The sequence below is a fragment of the Scyliorhinus canicula genome, chromosome 7 (assembly GCF_902713615.1).
Source record: "Scyliorhinus canicula chromosome 7, sScyCan1.1, whole genome shotgun sequence".
NCBI lineage: Eukaryota > Metazoa > Chordata > Chondrichthyes > Carcharhiniformes > Scyliorhinidae > Scyliorhinus > Scyliorhinus canicula.
The window spans coordinates 164,382,640-164,399,040 of NC_052152.1; positions in this window are offsets into that span (position 1 = coordinate 164,382,640).

Below are 16,401 nucleotides of genomic sequence, written 5' to 3' on the forward strand. Positions count from 1 at the left end.
TGGGTTTGAGTAGGGTGATCATGGCTCGGCACAACATTGAGGGCCGAAGGGCCTGTTCTGTGCTGTACTGTTCTATGTTCTATGTGACCAATCACTCCATGGTCACAAGGGCAAGTCCTAGACTTTGCATTCGTACCAAGCTAATTGAACTCCATGTCAGTCTGCTCTTTTTTATCAAACTGATGGTTTACTACTGTCGTAATAACTATGTTCTTCCTTTATGTCAAATTTATTAATGTAACAAAATTGCTCTCAGAGAGTGTCTAGTTGGTTTTAAGCTAAGGAGGATGAATTCTTGTATAAATATTATGAAGAAGCTACTACTACTGAAGAGCCTTGCACAGAGGTGATGAGCTGTCAGATATGAAGTATATCACACTGACTGATTTGCTAACTCAGAAGTATCAAATCGAGTTGGGAGAAGCTAAGAAATACCGTCAATTCCCAACTCTGCTTGAACTGAAGAAATATGGGGAAAAAATACTTTCTTTCAGTTAAGAATTTGTTTGAGAAACTTGCATTTATCTCATGTCTTTTCATCTTGAGAAATATCTTAAAACGGGCTTCACATATAATGAATTGGTTTGAAGTGCAATGCCTATTTTTGTGTATTCAAGTTCAGCAGGTCATGAAGCAAGATTCCAAAAATTTCTATGAAGACACAATTTAATGACCGTGTTGTGCCTGGCGAGGATCCATATGGGTCGGTTAGAATTGGGAACTGCGCAAGTTGCTGAACGGTTTGCGATCTAACTGGCACGCCCCCGTTAGCTGGATCCTGATCAGGTCTAGCCACAGCACGTGGCCAATTAAGGGTAATCTCCTTCTTATTAGCGAGATGGAACCTCGATCTAACAGCCTCCTGTGATCTAACCGGCTCCTCGGCGAACAGTCTCACAGGTGTCGTTTCACACTCTTACTTAAAAACGGGAACCTAGAACAATGGCTGCTGAGGGGATAAGAGGAGGTGAGTTGCCATCTCCATTCTCAGGCATGAAGCGCAGTGGCAATGGGGCTGCAGCCCCAGTGATGGGATGAGAGGGATGTGGGTGGGCTGCAGGGGGCTGTGCCTGGTCAGGGAGCTGGGCCTGGTGGGTCTCACCCCTAAATGTCGATACCCAAATCGGGGGAAACTACAGCCGCTGCCTGCCTGACCTACCGAAACATCCAGGACAGAGCCCTGTGCTTGGTAATATGCCGAAGGTCACTTTAGCTCCCTTTGACTGTGAGCAGTGTCTGGTGTACAGCTGAAGGCTATTGCTAATAAAGAATTGCCATTATTAGTTATGAGGACACTTAGCTCTCAATTGCATACCTGTGGAACCATGTGCCATGTTTCAGGTGAGTATTATCGCCTATCATTCAAATGAAACTGTTAAGCCTGGACATTTTGCCAGAACCTTGTGTCAACACCACAGAGGCAGCAGCCAACAATCAAACAACCTTCGGCAGCAGCACTGGGGATATCCCCATAACAAGTGGGTGAATGTCTGGATCAGGGGCAGGTACCTGAGCCTGGTCCCCCGAGTGGATCTGGGGTTGAGTGGCTCCCACCATGGCCGGTGGTGAATGTGCAGGGCTGCATCCCCCGGTGCAACTGACTCAGTGGATGGTACTCTGAGAGAAGGCAGTACCCGTAAGGGTGGGCGGAGGCTTGGGGGATTCGAGAGTCCTGGGATGGATGACTTAACTCATTGCCGGTCTCTCTCCTTCTCAAATTCCTTAACGATATTGTAATATGGATGGTATTGTTGACCTCTCAGTAGCTCCCCTGGTGGCAGCTCAGGCAGCCAGAGGCCACAGAATGCGGTAGCAGCAGCATCGATGGAGGCTCGAGGTGGCAGCCCATGTGCAGGGGCTCACTGCACACCTGAGGACTCAGCTGTCCATCAGGCCAGAGAGGACTGAGAGGAGGACGCCGATGACAGCACAAGGTGTACAGTCATTGCTGGTCGTTTGTCGCAGGAGGCTCCATCTCAGCAAGGAGACAATGGGGCCTCACGGTAGCATGGTGGTTAGCATCAATGCTTCACAGCTCCAGTGGTCCCATGTTCGATTCCCGGCTGGGTCACTGTCTGTGTGGAGTCTGCACGTCCTCCCCGTGTGTGCGTGGGTTTCCTCCGGGTGCTCCGGTTTCCTCCCACAGTCCAAAGATGTGCGGGTTAGAGGGTTCACAGCTTGGGTAAAGCTCCTGTACAACGCTCCCATGGCGAGTGTACAGACCAACAATACCAACTCCCAATACTTCCAGCTGCACAGGGGCACCAGACAAGGATGCCCACTGTCCCCGCTGCTGTTCGCACTAGCAATCGAACCGCTAGCAATCGCGCTCAGGGTAGCAAAAAATTGGAGGGGGATCCGAAGGGGAGGTAGAGAGCACAGAGTCTCACTCTATGCGGATGATCTGCTCCTCTATATCTCGGACCCACAAAGCAGCATGGACGGAATCATCGCGCTCCTGAAAGAGTTTGGAGCCTTCTCGGGCTACAAACTCAACATGAGCAAAAGTGAGATCTTCCCATTACACCCGCAAGGGGGGGGGGGGGGGCAGCACTAAAGGGGCTGCCGTTCAAACAAGCCCGACATAAATTCCGCTACCTGGGGATCCAAATAGCCCATGACTGGAAAGGGATCCACAAATGGAACCTCACCAGCCTGACGGAGGAAGTTAAAAAGGACCTGCAAAGATGGAACACACTCCCGCTCTCCCTCGCGGGGAGAGTTCAGACGATCAAAATGAACGTACTGCCCAGGTTCCTCTTCCTGTTTAGATCCATTCCGATCTACATCCCCAAGGCCTTTTTCAAAGCGCTGGACAAACTCATCATGGCGTTCGTATGGGGGGGTAAAAATGCTAGGATCCCAAAGAAGGTCTTACAAAAAACAAAAACCAGGGGAGGGTTAGCCCTCCCGAATCTACAATTCTACCACTGGGCAGCAACAGCCGAGCGAGTAAGGGGATGGATCCAGGAGCCAGAAGCTGAGTGGGTGCGTGCGGAGGAGGCCTCCTGCATGGGAACCTCCCTCCGGGCCCTCGCCACGGCAGCACTCCCATCCCCACCCAAAAAACACTCCAGCAGCCCAGTGGTGACAGCCACCCTCCAATCCTGGAACCAACTGCGGCAGCAACTTGGCCTGACCAAAATGTCGAACAGGGCTCCCATCTGCAACAACCATAGGTTCAAACCAGCACTGACCGACGCCACCTTCAAAAGGTGGAGGCAGGACGGGGGGACACTGACAGTCAGGGACCTATACACGGACGACAGGATCGCAACACTGGACGAACTGACAGAGAAATTTCAGCTAGCTGGGGGGAACGAGCTACGGTACCTGCAGCTCAAAAACTTCCTACGAAAGGAGACAAGGACGTACCCACAACCGCCACGACAGACACTACTGGAAGACCTACTGGACGCAAGTATCCTAGAGAAAGGGAACTGTAGTGACATGTATGGCCGACTGGTAGATAGGGACGACACCGTACTGGACGCAACAAGGAGGAAATGGGAGGACGACCTGGGGATGGAGATCGGGTGGGGACTCTGGAGCGAAGCACTGCATAGGGTCAACTCCACCTCCACGTGCGCAAGGCTCAGCCTGACGCAACTAAAAGTGGTACATAGAGCCCACTTAACAAGAACCCGTATGAGTAGGTTCTTCCCGGAGGTGGAAGACAGATGTGAACGGTGCCAAAGAGGCCCGGCCAACCACGCCCACATGTTCTGGTCCTGCCCCAGACTCGTGGAGTACTGGACAGCCTTCTTCGAGGTAATGTCCAAAGTGGTGGGAGTGAGGGTGGAGCCATGCCCGATAGTGGCGGTCTTCGGGGTTTCAGAACAGCCAGATCTATTCCTGGGGAGGAGGGCGGATGCCCTTGCCTTTGCCTCCCTGATCGCCCGCCGTAGAATCCTGTTTGGCTGGCGGTCAGCAGCACCGCCCAGAGCTGCGGACTGGCTGTCCGACCTCTCGGAATCTCTCCAAATGGAGAAAATCAAATTTGCCATCTGAGGGTCGGACGACGGCTTCCACAGAACGTGGGAGCCATTCATGCAACTGTTCCGGGACCTATTTGTGGCCAATGTACAAGAGGAAGAATAGTCGGGGGAAGGTAGCGGGAGGGGGGGGGGGGGCTACAGGTTCGTTACGGGGGTTCGATGGCTAGCTAAGGCCCAAAACCAAGCTAAATAAACATGTTGAGGGGGGGGGGGGGGGGGCGCAGTTACTACTACGAAGATGCTTACCTGTAAATATGTATGTTAATTTTTGCGTGTTTGTTTTTGTTTGTTTTTTTTTTCTCTCTCCTAACAATTTGTAATTTGTTCAATATAAAATACGAAAACTGAATAAAAACATTTATAAAAAAAAAGATGTGCGGGTTAGGTGGATTGGCCATGCTAAATTGCCCATAGTGTAAGGTTAATGGGGGGATTGTTGGGTTACGGGTATACGGGTTACGTGGGTTTAAGTAGGGTGATCCTTGCTCGGCACAACATCGAGGGCCGAAGGGCCTGTTCTGTGCTGTACTGTTCTAGTACAGTACCTATGCCATGTCAGTGCGGATATGGCTGCCAGCAGAGATGGAGCGTCTATGCTACCGGTTCATTCCAGGGCTTAAGCAGGGATTTGTGTGACATTTCACAAGCTACAACTGGCAAGTGCATCAGTGAAGTCACGGATGCCTTGTAGGCCCGGCATTAGGGTATGTAAACCTTGAGCTGGACCAATCCAATCAAGATGCCCAGGCAGCAGGATTCTCCACTGTTGCTGGGATGCCCCAGATCCAGAGGGTAATAGATGGCACACATGTCACCTTTGCAGAGCAGGACATTAGAGAGTGCCATTCGGTAACAGGAGTGGGTTCCACTCCCTGAATATTCAACTTGTGTCCGCCCGTCACCTCCAGATCATGCACATTGTGCACGCTTCCCAGGGAGTGTGCATAACAGCTACATTTTCATACACTTGGAGATCCGCAGTGTTTTTCATGTCCACCCCAGGATGATGGGTTGGCTCTTTGGGGATAAGAAGTATCCGCTGAGGTCCTGGTGTCAGCAGAGAGGCCTATCACTGATCCAGAGACCCCATATAACAAGGCTCAGGTTGCCACCCGTGCTGTCATTGAGCAGCGCATCGGGCTGCTGAAAATGCGTTCCGATGCCTGGAACCCTCTAGTGGTGCGCTGCAGTACACCCCCCAGTGAGTCTCTCACTTTGCGGTAGTCTGCTGTGCCCTTCACAACCTGGCACAGCAGCGGGTTGACATGCTGGAGGAGAGCAAAATGCAGCCTCATCTGAGGAGGATGAGGAGGGGCTAAACCAGGAAGGACTGGTGGTCAAGCCTGGGTGGAGCTGCCGGAGGTTAGAGGACAGGCGGTGGTGAGGGCTGGCACATCCTTCCATGCTTCTCATAGGACGAGGCTTTGTACGTCATCTCACACCCCCTCCCTTTTCCCCTCACCCCTTCCTCTACCCCTCTCCCCTCCCCCTCTCTCCCACCCCCTTCTCCCCTCGGTTCTCCCTATTCTCCCAGTACCCTGTTTCACCCTCTCAGGATCTGTGTGACATCACTCCAGGGTGATGGGCCTGTGTCAGCACTGTCAGCGGGTCAATATACAAAGCTTGAGGGTGATGAAAACTGACTTTGAGGTAATCTCTGGTGCAACTCAGTCTGCCAAAGTCTGACTCCTGTCTTCTGCTGACTGCACACTCACACCCATCACCCACACGTGATCTGCACTGAGGGCTCTTGCTGTGGGACCACTGTGCTCAGGTAGCGGGGTGGGAAATGGGTGTGGGGTGGGCAACAGGGGATGGGGGTGCGGACCGGCCCGCTGTGGAGAATACTGTCACAGAGGCTTTGCATGTATCAGGTGTGCACATTCAAAGCCTCATGCTCCCTTGCGACAAATGGTGTTCCCCCCCCCTTCAGGTGCCCCCCATCCTCCCCGCTCCTAGTGCCTCCCATTCCTCTGCTCCCAATGGTGCCCACTCCGCCACCCCCAGTTCCCTCAGTCTTCTTCATCTTACGTGTTCAGCTGCTATGTATCAGTGTGTCCCCAAGATGCACATTGGAGGTGGAGGCACCCTGCTGCATTTCACTCTCTGTGACCATGGTGCCTTTGGCAGATGTCCTCTAGGGCCTGGGGCTGGAGGTCCTCTGCCACCTTACCGGTGAAACTTGCAAGGCATGCCATTCCATCCTGCCCACTGACCTTAAAACTTACCGTTGTCAGGAGTGGGGGGTTGGGGGTGGTGGGGGGGGGGGGGGCTTTGGGTGAGGTGGGGACCTCCTTTGCCTTCCTGGTGGGCAGCACGGGTCAGCCACCAGCGCCTCCTCCTCCCGTACGGTACCCGTGGGGTCCTTGAAGTCTCCATGGGATGGAGGGGAAGCTGGACTGAGTTTCAGAAGCCTCTGCGCCGTCCAGCTCTGCCTGCCCCCCCTTTCCACCCCCCACCCCATGGTGTTGATCCCCTTAGCGATGCTCCTCAGTGACTGAGACATGCTCTGGAGACCTCCGGAAATGCCCATCTGCACCTGGGACATGTCCTTCAGTGACTGGAACATGCTCCGCATAGCCTCAGCAATGTCCACCTGTGTCTGTGCCACATTGCATGCTGTCAAAGCCCTCAACCTTGGCCGTCACTGAATGAGTCATGTCTGGGACACCACAACTTAGGATGCTGACGTTATGCTCCAGCTCCGGGCTTTGCACTGTGGACGCCACCCTAGCAGTGTTGGCCTCGGTGCCATTCATTGTTGGCATTATCTCCTGCGCCCGTAGCCTTTGGGATTCCTTCATTTGGCTATGCGTTCCCTGAGGTGTCACTCACATCCCCTCCTGAAGCTCACGGCCACACCCTAGCGTCTGCATCAGATCTGGAAGGGCTGCACGGTTGCACAAGTGGATAGCACTGTGGCTTCACAGCGCCAGTATCCCAGGTTCGGTTCCCCGCTGGGTCACTGAATTATGTGCGGAGTCTGCACGTTCTCCCCGTGTCTGTGTGGGTTTCCTCCGGGTGTACCGGTTTCCTCCCGCAGTCCAAAGATGTGCAGGTTAGGTGGATTGGCCATGATAAATTGCCCTTAGTGACCAAAAAAGTTATGAGGGGTTATTGGGTTACAGGGATAGGGTGGAAGTGAGGGCTTAAGTGGGTCGGTGCAGACTCGATGGGCCGAATGGCCTCCTTCTGCACTGTATGTTCTATGTTCTATGGATTAACCTTGTCCAGATGCTCAGTGGCTGACTGGGACTGAGCTGAATTCTGGCATCCAGAATACCTCTGAATGCTGACTCCCTTGGATGTTTCTGCCTTCACCTGATGTGCTTCAGCAACTGTGCTCACCAGATTGTGCCCCAAAAATCTGTCCAATTCTGTCATCCAAAGAGATGTGTGACTCTGCTCTGGCAGGGTCCTCAACAGTGTGCGGTCCATCTCCCACGCCACGACCCTCGCCCCCTCCCCTCCCTCCCAGAACAAGGATAGAGTCCCGTTCGTTCTCACATTTCATCCCACTAGCCTCCATCTGCAAAGCATAATCCTCCGCCATTTTTGCCCACTCCAGCGTGATGCCACCACCAAGCACATCTTCCCTTCACTCCCTCTTACAGCATTCCGCAGAGACCGTTCCCTCCGAGATAATCTAGTCCACTCCTCCACCATACCCAGTACCTCTCCCATCACCCATGGCACCTTCCCATGCAATCGCAGAAGGTGCAACACCTGCCCCTTTACCTCTTCCATGCTTAAAATCCCAGGCCCAAAACACTCATTCCTGGTCATTCTCTTCCAATTTGGTTGACTGCATTCGCTGCTCCCAATGTGGTCTCCTCTATATCGGAGAGACCAAACGCAGACTGGGCGATCGCTTTGCTGAGCATCTTCGGTCTGTGTGCAGTCAGGACCCTGACCTTCCCGTTGCTTGCCATTTTTACAAAAGACCCTGCTCCCATGCCCACATGTCTGTTCTTGGCCTGCTGCAATGTTCCAGTGAAGCTCAATGCAAACTGGAGGAACAACATCTCATCTTCCGGTTAGGCACGCTACAGCCTTCTGGTCTCAACATTGAATTCAACAACTTCAGGTGATCAGCTCGTCCCCACCTCGACCCATCTGTTTTCATCTCATTTCAATTTAACTGTCTTTTACCGTTTCTTTCTTAATATATATTTAACACCTGCCTCCCCCAGAATCTTATCCACCTTCCCTTAACCTTTCTCCTCTTTGCTTCCCCCTTCTCCTCCCCCACATGTACAGTTCATCCTCTGATGTTAGTTTTTCTGCTGTTTGGCATTTCACTTCTTTTCTTCTCTCTGGGGCCTGCCATTAACACTCTTTCCCCTTGGTTTCTGTGGCCATTAGCACCCGGTTTCCCTGGGTTTCTGTGGCTATTATTCATTTTTCGTTCTCACTCCACAGTATAAATATTTCCCATTTTCTCTTTCTGTTAGATCTGACAAAGAGTCATCGGACTCGAAACATTAGCTCTTTTCTCTCCCTGCAGATGCTGCCAGACCTGCTGAAATTTTCCAGCATTTTCTCTTTCGTTTCAGATTCCAGCATCCACAGTAATTTGCTTTTGTACTATTTCTATGAATAATCAAGTAATGCGATGAAATATTATAAACTGATCCTTCACACGTTAACTGAAGAAAGCCCCACTCTCTGGCTTACTGTGGATATCTCCCTCCAAAACAGGTATACCGTTTTGGATACTGTTGAGGGAAGTGGCTCACCAGGGGAAGGCAGCAGTAGCCAGGTTCATGGCACCGTGGCTGGCTCCGCTGTGCAGGAGGGCAAAAAAAAGAGTGGTAGAGCTATAGTGATAGGAGATTCGATTGTAAGGGGAGTAGACAGGCGTTTCTGCGGACTCAAACAAGACTTCCAGGAAGGTATGTTGCCTCCCAGATGCAACGATGCTGGATGTCTCAGAGCGGCTGCAGGACATTCTAAAGGGGGAGATTCAACAGCCTGCTGCTGTGGTGCATATAGGCACCAACGATATAGGTAAAAAACAGGGGGCGAGATTCTCCGGACTCACGACGGTTCGGAGAATAGCGGGCGTCGGAAATTTTTACGGCGACGCTGTTCCGACGCCCTCCCGCTATTCTCCGAACCCCGCAAAATGTCGGAGTCGCCATTCCCGACAAACGCCTCCTTCCCGCCCCTGACACGACCAGAATCGCCACTGATAGCCCCCCCCCGCTATTCACCGGCCCGGATGGGCCGAAGTCCCGACGTCATGGCGCCCTGTTTGGACGTCGTGAAACACACCTGCTTTTTAAATTCGTCAACCAGTCGGCCTGGCTGACGACTGCTTGGAGGAGGTCAGGGCACCACTCTGCGCACCGCTCAGCGCACCGCTCAGCGCACCGCTCGAGTCTGGCCACAACGGGGAAGGCATCCCTGAGAACGGGAGGGGGTCCAGAGCGGGGGGAGTGTGGGGCGACGGGGGAGGCAGTGGGGGCGACGGGGGAGGCAGTGGGGGAGACGGGGGAGGCAGTGGGGGCGACGGGGGAGGCAGTGGGGGAGACGGGGGAGGCAGTGGGGGCGACGGGGGAGGCAGTGGGGGGCGACGGGGGGGGGGTTAGGTAGAGAGTGAGCCGTCCAACCCCGTAACAAAATGTCTGCCAGCATGCCATGGTGAGCCGGTGACGAGGACACGGCCGCTGGTTCCCCTGTGGCTTCCGGCCACAGGCCACTGACGCACCCGTGAGGAGGCCATAGTTTACTGGCCGTTGGATGCAGAAAGTGACCAGGGGTTAGGCTGACCGCGTGTCAGCAGCGCGACCAGGCCACCGGAACACACTGGTATCCCATGGCTGGCGGCTGCCGAGGTGTCGACTAACCTCCGTCTAACATGTCCCGTTTCTCTGCCCCCCACCACCCTTCTGTAGGTTAGCACGATGCATGGGAACAGAACGGCTATGTTCTGCGCAGTGGTTGGGGCCGCTCTACTGGATTTGGAGATGCAGCAGCATCCACACCCACAACCCGCAGTGGCTGCAGGGCCAGCTGCAGCAGCAGAGGGAAGGGCCGAGGAGTTTCCAGTCGTCGAGCAGCATGGGGGGGGGGGGGGGGGGGGGGGAGGAGGAGGAGGAGGAGGAGGAAGAGGAAGAGGAGAGAGTGAGGGTGCAGCCACGGCGCCAGAGGCGACGACCAAAGCCGAGGGTGTACCGTGTCCGGGTCTCTTTCCTAACAATGCCGGACATCACCTGCAGGAGAAGACTCCGGCTGAGTAGGCAGACGGTGATACATATCTGCCAACTCCTGTCGCACCTCGCCCCACGTGGAACGGGGGGAGGACACGCGATCCCGGTAGCCATCAAGGTGACGGTCGCTCTGAACTTCTATGCTACCGGCTCCTTCCAGTCTCCGAGCGGGGACGTCTCCGGGATCTCCCAGTCATCGGTGCACAGGTGCATCCGGGATGTGACCGACGCCCTCTATGCCATCGCGGACCGCTACATCATCTTTCCCGAGGACCAAGCAAGTCAAGACTCACGAGCCCGTGGATTTGCCAGTGTGGCCGGGATACCGAGGGTTCAGGGGTCAATCGACTGTGTTCACGTCCCCATGCGCCCGCCTGCTGTGGACAAGGAAGTGTTCACAAACAGGAGGGGGACATACTCCATTAATGTCCAGGTGGTATGCGACTCCCACATGAGGTTCATGAACGTCTGTGCAAGGTTCCCAGGGAGTGTGCATGACTCCTACATACTAGCGCAGTCGTTCATCCCTGCGATGTTTGAGGGACGTCCCCCCCGGCTGAGGGGCTGGTTGCTAGGTGACAGGGGTTATCCGCTGAGGTCTTGGCTGATGACGCCTATACGGAGGCCTCAGACCAATGCGGAAACACGATACAACGAGGCCCATGCAGCAACCAGGGGTGTGGTGGAGTGCTGCCTTGGCCTCCTGAAGATGAGATTCAGGTGCCTGGACCGCTCCGGAGGGGCCCTGCAGTACCAGGCCGACAGGGTCGCTCGCATTGTAGTGGTCTGCTGTGCGCTGCACAACATCGCGATGCAGAGGGGAGATGACCTGTTGCAGGAGGCGGAGGGAGAAGCTAGTGGCAGTGGTGCCAGCACAGAGGAGGAGGAGGAGGAGGAGGAGGCTGGCAGAGTGGCGGGCGCAGAACGCAGACACGACCCAGGTGCTGGTGATGTCCAGGAGGCGGCACGACGGACCCGGCAAGGACGGCGGGCACGCGACGCCCTGGTGGCAGCACAGTTCACGCATCGCATGTGACGTCCCCGATGAACACCAAACCACCACCTGCATCGCTAGTCATGCAGAGGGTCACCACACAACTGCCACCACCACAACCCCCCCCCCACCTCAGTGTACACTGCTCCACTTCGACATGACGCTTATCACTGGGTACAGACGGAATGGCACAACATTGATGGCTGTGTCAGCGGGTGTGATCAGTGCCATGTGGAATGATGACAGCCCGCTCTGCGAAGAGCTGTGAGCTCAGAATCGTTAGAGAGAGTCTGACCCATGGCAATAGCTGAACCATCCACCTTGGTGGCCGCTGAGTTCGTCACTGACACTCCATCACGTGCCCGCGTGGGCTAGCTGTGGGAGGGGGGTAGGGGCAGGGACTGCACACCCGGCACCGAGGTTTCACCACCCGTCACCCCCAGCGACACTCGGTCACCATCACGATTCCTGTGGCTGTGGAACAATCACACGGTATTACAAGTAAGGTGGAACAGTGCGTTTAATGTTAACAATAATTTACAGGTGCCCTAGCCCCTACAACTAAACTGTGCCCTTCACCCGTGCCAACTTACTCAGTGTCTACCTTAGTTGCCTTACGGGCCCTACCACTACGTCTAAGTGAATCCCCAGATGATACAGCAGGAGTGGAGGAGGACTGCTGCGAATCGCCCCCCTCGACTCGTTTCTCCTTGGCCAAGCGTTTCCTGGGGCGACCCGGCCTTGATGGGCCAGGCTGCTCTGCGGGCGTCTCGGGTGACATTGTGCCACCCTGCTCTGCCTGCTGCCCACCCGATGCACCAGGGATGGGACGGGGGGAGGTCGAGAATTCCGGGACGTCCCGTGATGGAGTTAATGGGACGGGCCCCGAAACCTCCTCCTCCCTCGGGGAGCCCGGTGGCCCCCGGGCCTCACTTTGGGACAGAGGTGCGAGCGGGGAGGTTCCCCGTCGCACCACCGACACCTGGCGCTGCCAGTCCTGGAGGCCTGCAACGGTATCCACCAGGATCCGAAGGTTTGCAGAGACGGAGTCCAGGGAGTTAGACATTCCCGCCAGGGACTGTGCGATCTCAACCTGTGTGTGCACGACGCCATCCAGCACATGTGTCAGGCGGTTGATGGTCTCCGCGACCGACTGCTGCGACTGTGCTATCGACTGCTGGGACTGTGCCATGGCCCGCAGGGCGCCGGCAATGTCGTTTTGGCTCTGGCACATTGCTGCCTGTGAGAGGGCAACCCTGTCCAGGGCCGAGGATGACGCGTGCACATTAACCCCAACGTCTTGCATAACCTGACCCATTGCCTCCACCGCGGATGCCACCCGTGCGGTGTCGGACTGGGTCTCTGCCATGAGCGGCACCACTCCCTGCTCTTGGACGCGGTTCGACTCCTCTAACAGCGTCTGCAGAGCCAGGAAGGCTGCCCTCCTCCCGCCATTGTTTCCCTGGGTTTCCTGAGGCATCGGCTGTGCGGGTGGGTTGAGAAACTCCAGGAACTCTGAAAACGTCTGGGAGCCAGCTGCATCCTGGGCCTGGTCTGGCCTCCGCGAGTCCGGGCCCTCTGTTGCTCCGACCTCCACCTGCTGTACCTGCTCAGCTGTGATGTGCCAACCAGACTGTGACCCAGGAGACTCATCACTAAATAGGCCCGCCGGGGTGTGTGTCTCTGGGATGATGGATGTGGTGGGAGAAAGCAGTGCCGCAAGCCCGACGCTCTCAATGTTTAGGGCCTCGTCCATGGTGTGGGGCTGCTCAGCGACAGGAGGGTTGTCCCTGGCCATTTCTGGTGGTGGTGGTGGACTTCGAACCCTCTGTGCGTCCTGGTCCGCTGATTGGGTTGGGGCGGATAGGGCTGCCCGCTGATCGGGCACCCTCTGTTGTGAGGCCCCGGGTGAGGTGGCGGCAGATTCCTGTCTCCGTCTGGAGGCAGACGGCCCTGGTCGTTCGGCATCACGTCCTAGGGAAGAGAATGAGACGGGTTATTTCGATTTGCTCGGCAGGCCGCTGGACGGTCCCAGTGGGCAGGGTTTGTGAAGGGACAGAGGATGGGGGAGGTGTCCCAGTGGGCAGGGTGTGTGAAGGGACAGAGGATGGGTGAGGGGTGAGTGTTTGTCAGGGAGGGTTGTCTCACTTGCTGCAGTTCCGCCAACCTCACATTGCGCGATATCGCGGGTGGCAGACCCCCCAACAAGGTCCAGTGCCCTCTGTTCAAAGGTGCTGAGGGGGTGCAGGTTGGGCGAACCCCCTCCAGTCTTGTGCCGCTCACGGTGGTTATGAGCGGCCTTGGCCTGTTGGGGGAGGGAACATAGGTAGATCATTACAAAACGGTAGGTATCAGCAGTCCGTTCAGATGCTGGCACAGTTTGGGGGGGGCAAGTTGTCATAAGACGATTGCATCTCTCCTCGGGGCCAGAGCGCTGGGTCTGCGACAACTTTGTGAACCACCCTCAAATAACTCTGCCCCAATCCCTCTCCCCCCCCCCCCCCCTCCCGTGCCCGGGGGGAGGGGGGGGGTGCTTAAGTTAAGGGTTGTGACTAGGGGGCACCCTCATGCCACTTACCCTGGCAGACCTGGTGAGGTTGTGTAGCTTCTTCCTACATTGCTCTGCTGAGCGAGGGGTCTGCCCCACAGCACTGACGGCAGCAGCCACGTCACGCCAGGCCTGGCGTACCGCGCTGGCAGGTTGGCGATGCCCTCTCCGCGGGCGGATGATGCCCCTCCTCTGCTCCACGGCATTGAGCAGCGCCTCGACGTCAGCATCTACAAAGCGAGGAGCATCTCTCCTCGGCTCCGACATCCTGCCCGACAGATTCTGTGGTCGCCCGCGCCTTTTTACGGCGTCGGGTGGCGTCACATGGGCGTGTTCGTGTCGTTGTCGCGTTCCGTCGTCATCACGCACGTAATTGACGCGGCCGCGCTACTAGCCCATTTCCAGGAAGTGAATCCGTCGGGAAATGAAGCCTTCGCGACCGTCTTAAAACGGTCCCGATTTTTACGACGGTTTTGCGACTTTCCGCGGGTGCGGAGAATTTCGCCCAGGATGAGGTCCTACATGCTGAATTTAGGGTGTTAGGAGCTAAACTAAAAAGTAGGACCTCAAAAGTAGGAATCTCGGGATTGCTACCTGTGCCACGTGCTAGTCAGAGTAGCAATGACAGGATAGACATGATGAATACGTGGTTTGAGAGATGGTGCAGGAGGGAGGGATTCAGAGTTTTGGGTCATTGGAACCAGTTTTGTGAGAGATGGGACCATTTCAAATCGGACGGTCGACACTTGGGCAGGGCTGGAACCAATGTCCCAGGGGGGATGTTTGCTAGAGCTGTTGGGGAGGGTTTAATCTAATGTGGTAGGGGAATGGGAACCAATGCAGGAAGTCGGAGGGTAGTAACGACAGGATAGAAACAACTGTCAGTGAGGAGAAAAGTGGAAGGCAGAGAAACAGATTGAACTGCATTTATTTCAATGCAAGAGGCCTAACGAGCAAGGCAGATGAACTCAGGGCATGGATAGGTACATGGGGCTGGGATATTGTAGCTATTATTGAAACATGGCTAAACATGGCAGGGCTGGCAACTCAATGTTGAGGGGTACAGATGCTATAGGAAAGATTGGTAAGAGAGGAGGGAGAGTCGCATTTTTGATTAGGGACAGTATCACGGAAGTACTGAGATGATGTATCCGACAGTTCGCCTACTGAGTCCATATGGGTAGAACTGAAAAATAAGAAGGGTGAGATCACTTTGATAGGACCGTACTATAGGCCCCCAAATAGTCAGTGGGATATTGAGAAACACATATGTAAAGAGATTACAAATCTGGAAAAATAGGGTGGTAATAGTTGGGGACTTTAATTTCCTCAACATTAACTGGGACATCCATAGCACTAGGGGTTTGGATGGAGAGAAATTTGTCAAGTGTATTCAGGAAGAATTCCTCATTCAATATGTGCATGGTCCAACTAGAGACGGGGCAAAATTTGACCTCCTCTTGGGAATAAGGAATGGTAGGTGATGGATGTTTTAGTGAGGGGTCATTTTGTGGCCAATGACCATAATTCCATTAGTTGTAAGAGAGCTATGGAGAATGATATTTCTGGCCCAAAAGTTAAAATTCTAAATTGGGACAAGGCCAACTTCCAGGGTATTAGGCGGGAACTTTCAAAAGTTGATTGGGGGTACATATTTGAAATGAAATGAAATGAAAACCACTTATTGTCACAAGTAGGCTTCAATGAAGTTACTGTGAAAAACCCATAGTCACCACATTCCAGCGCCTGTTTGGGAAGGCTGTTACAGGAATTGAACCGTGCTGCTGGCATGCGTTGTTCTGCTTTCAAAGCCAGCGAATTAGCCCTGTGCTAGACAGCCTCAGCAGGCAAGGGAACAGCTGGTAAGTGGGAGTCTTTCGAAAAGGTGTTAACTAGGGTTCAGGGCGAGCACATTCCACTTAGTGGGAAGGGTAAGGCTGGTAGAAGGAGGGAACCTGGATGTCTCGAGATATTGAGGCCATGGTCAAAAGGAAGAAGAGGCATATGACATGCATAGGCAGCTGGGATCAAATGGCTCCCTTGAAGTGTATAGGGCTTGTCGGAGTAAAGTTAAGTGAGAAATCAGGATGGCAAAAAGGGACATGAGATTGTCTTCGCAGATAAGGCAAAGGAAAATCCAAGGAGCTTTTACAGATATATAAAGGGTAAAAGAGTGAATAGGGAGAGGGTAGGTCCTCTTAAGGATAAACATGGTCATCTATGTGCAGATCCACAAGGGATGGGAGAGGTCCTAAATGAATATTTCTCATCAGTATTTACTGTTGAGAAAGGCACGAATGTTGGGGAAATTGGCAAATAAAAAGTGATTTCTTGATGAGAGTACATATTACAGGGAAGGAGCTGTTGGAGGTATTAAAGCATATAAAGATAGATAAATCCCCAGGACCTGATGAAATGTATCCCAGGACATTGTGAGAGGCTACGGAGGAAATTGCCGGCCCCTTAGCTGAGATATTTGAATAATCGACAGCCACAGGAGATGTGCTTGAAGATTGGAGGGTAGCAAATTGTGTGCCCTTGTTTAAGGACGGCTGTAGGGATAAGCCTGGGAACTACAGACCGGTTAGCCTTACTATTGCAGTGGGTAAATTGTTAGAAGGTATTCTGAGGGATCAGGATCTGCAG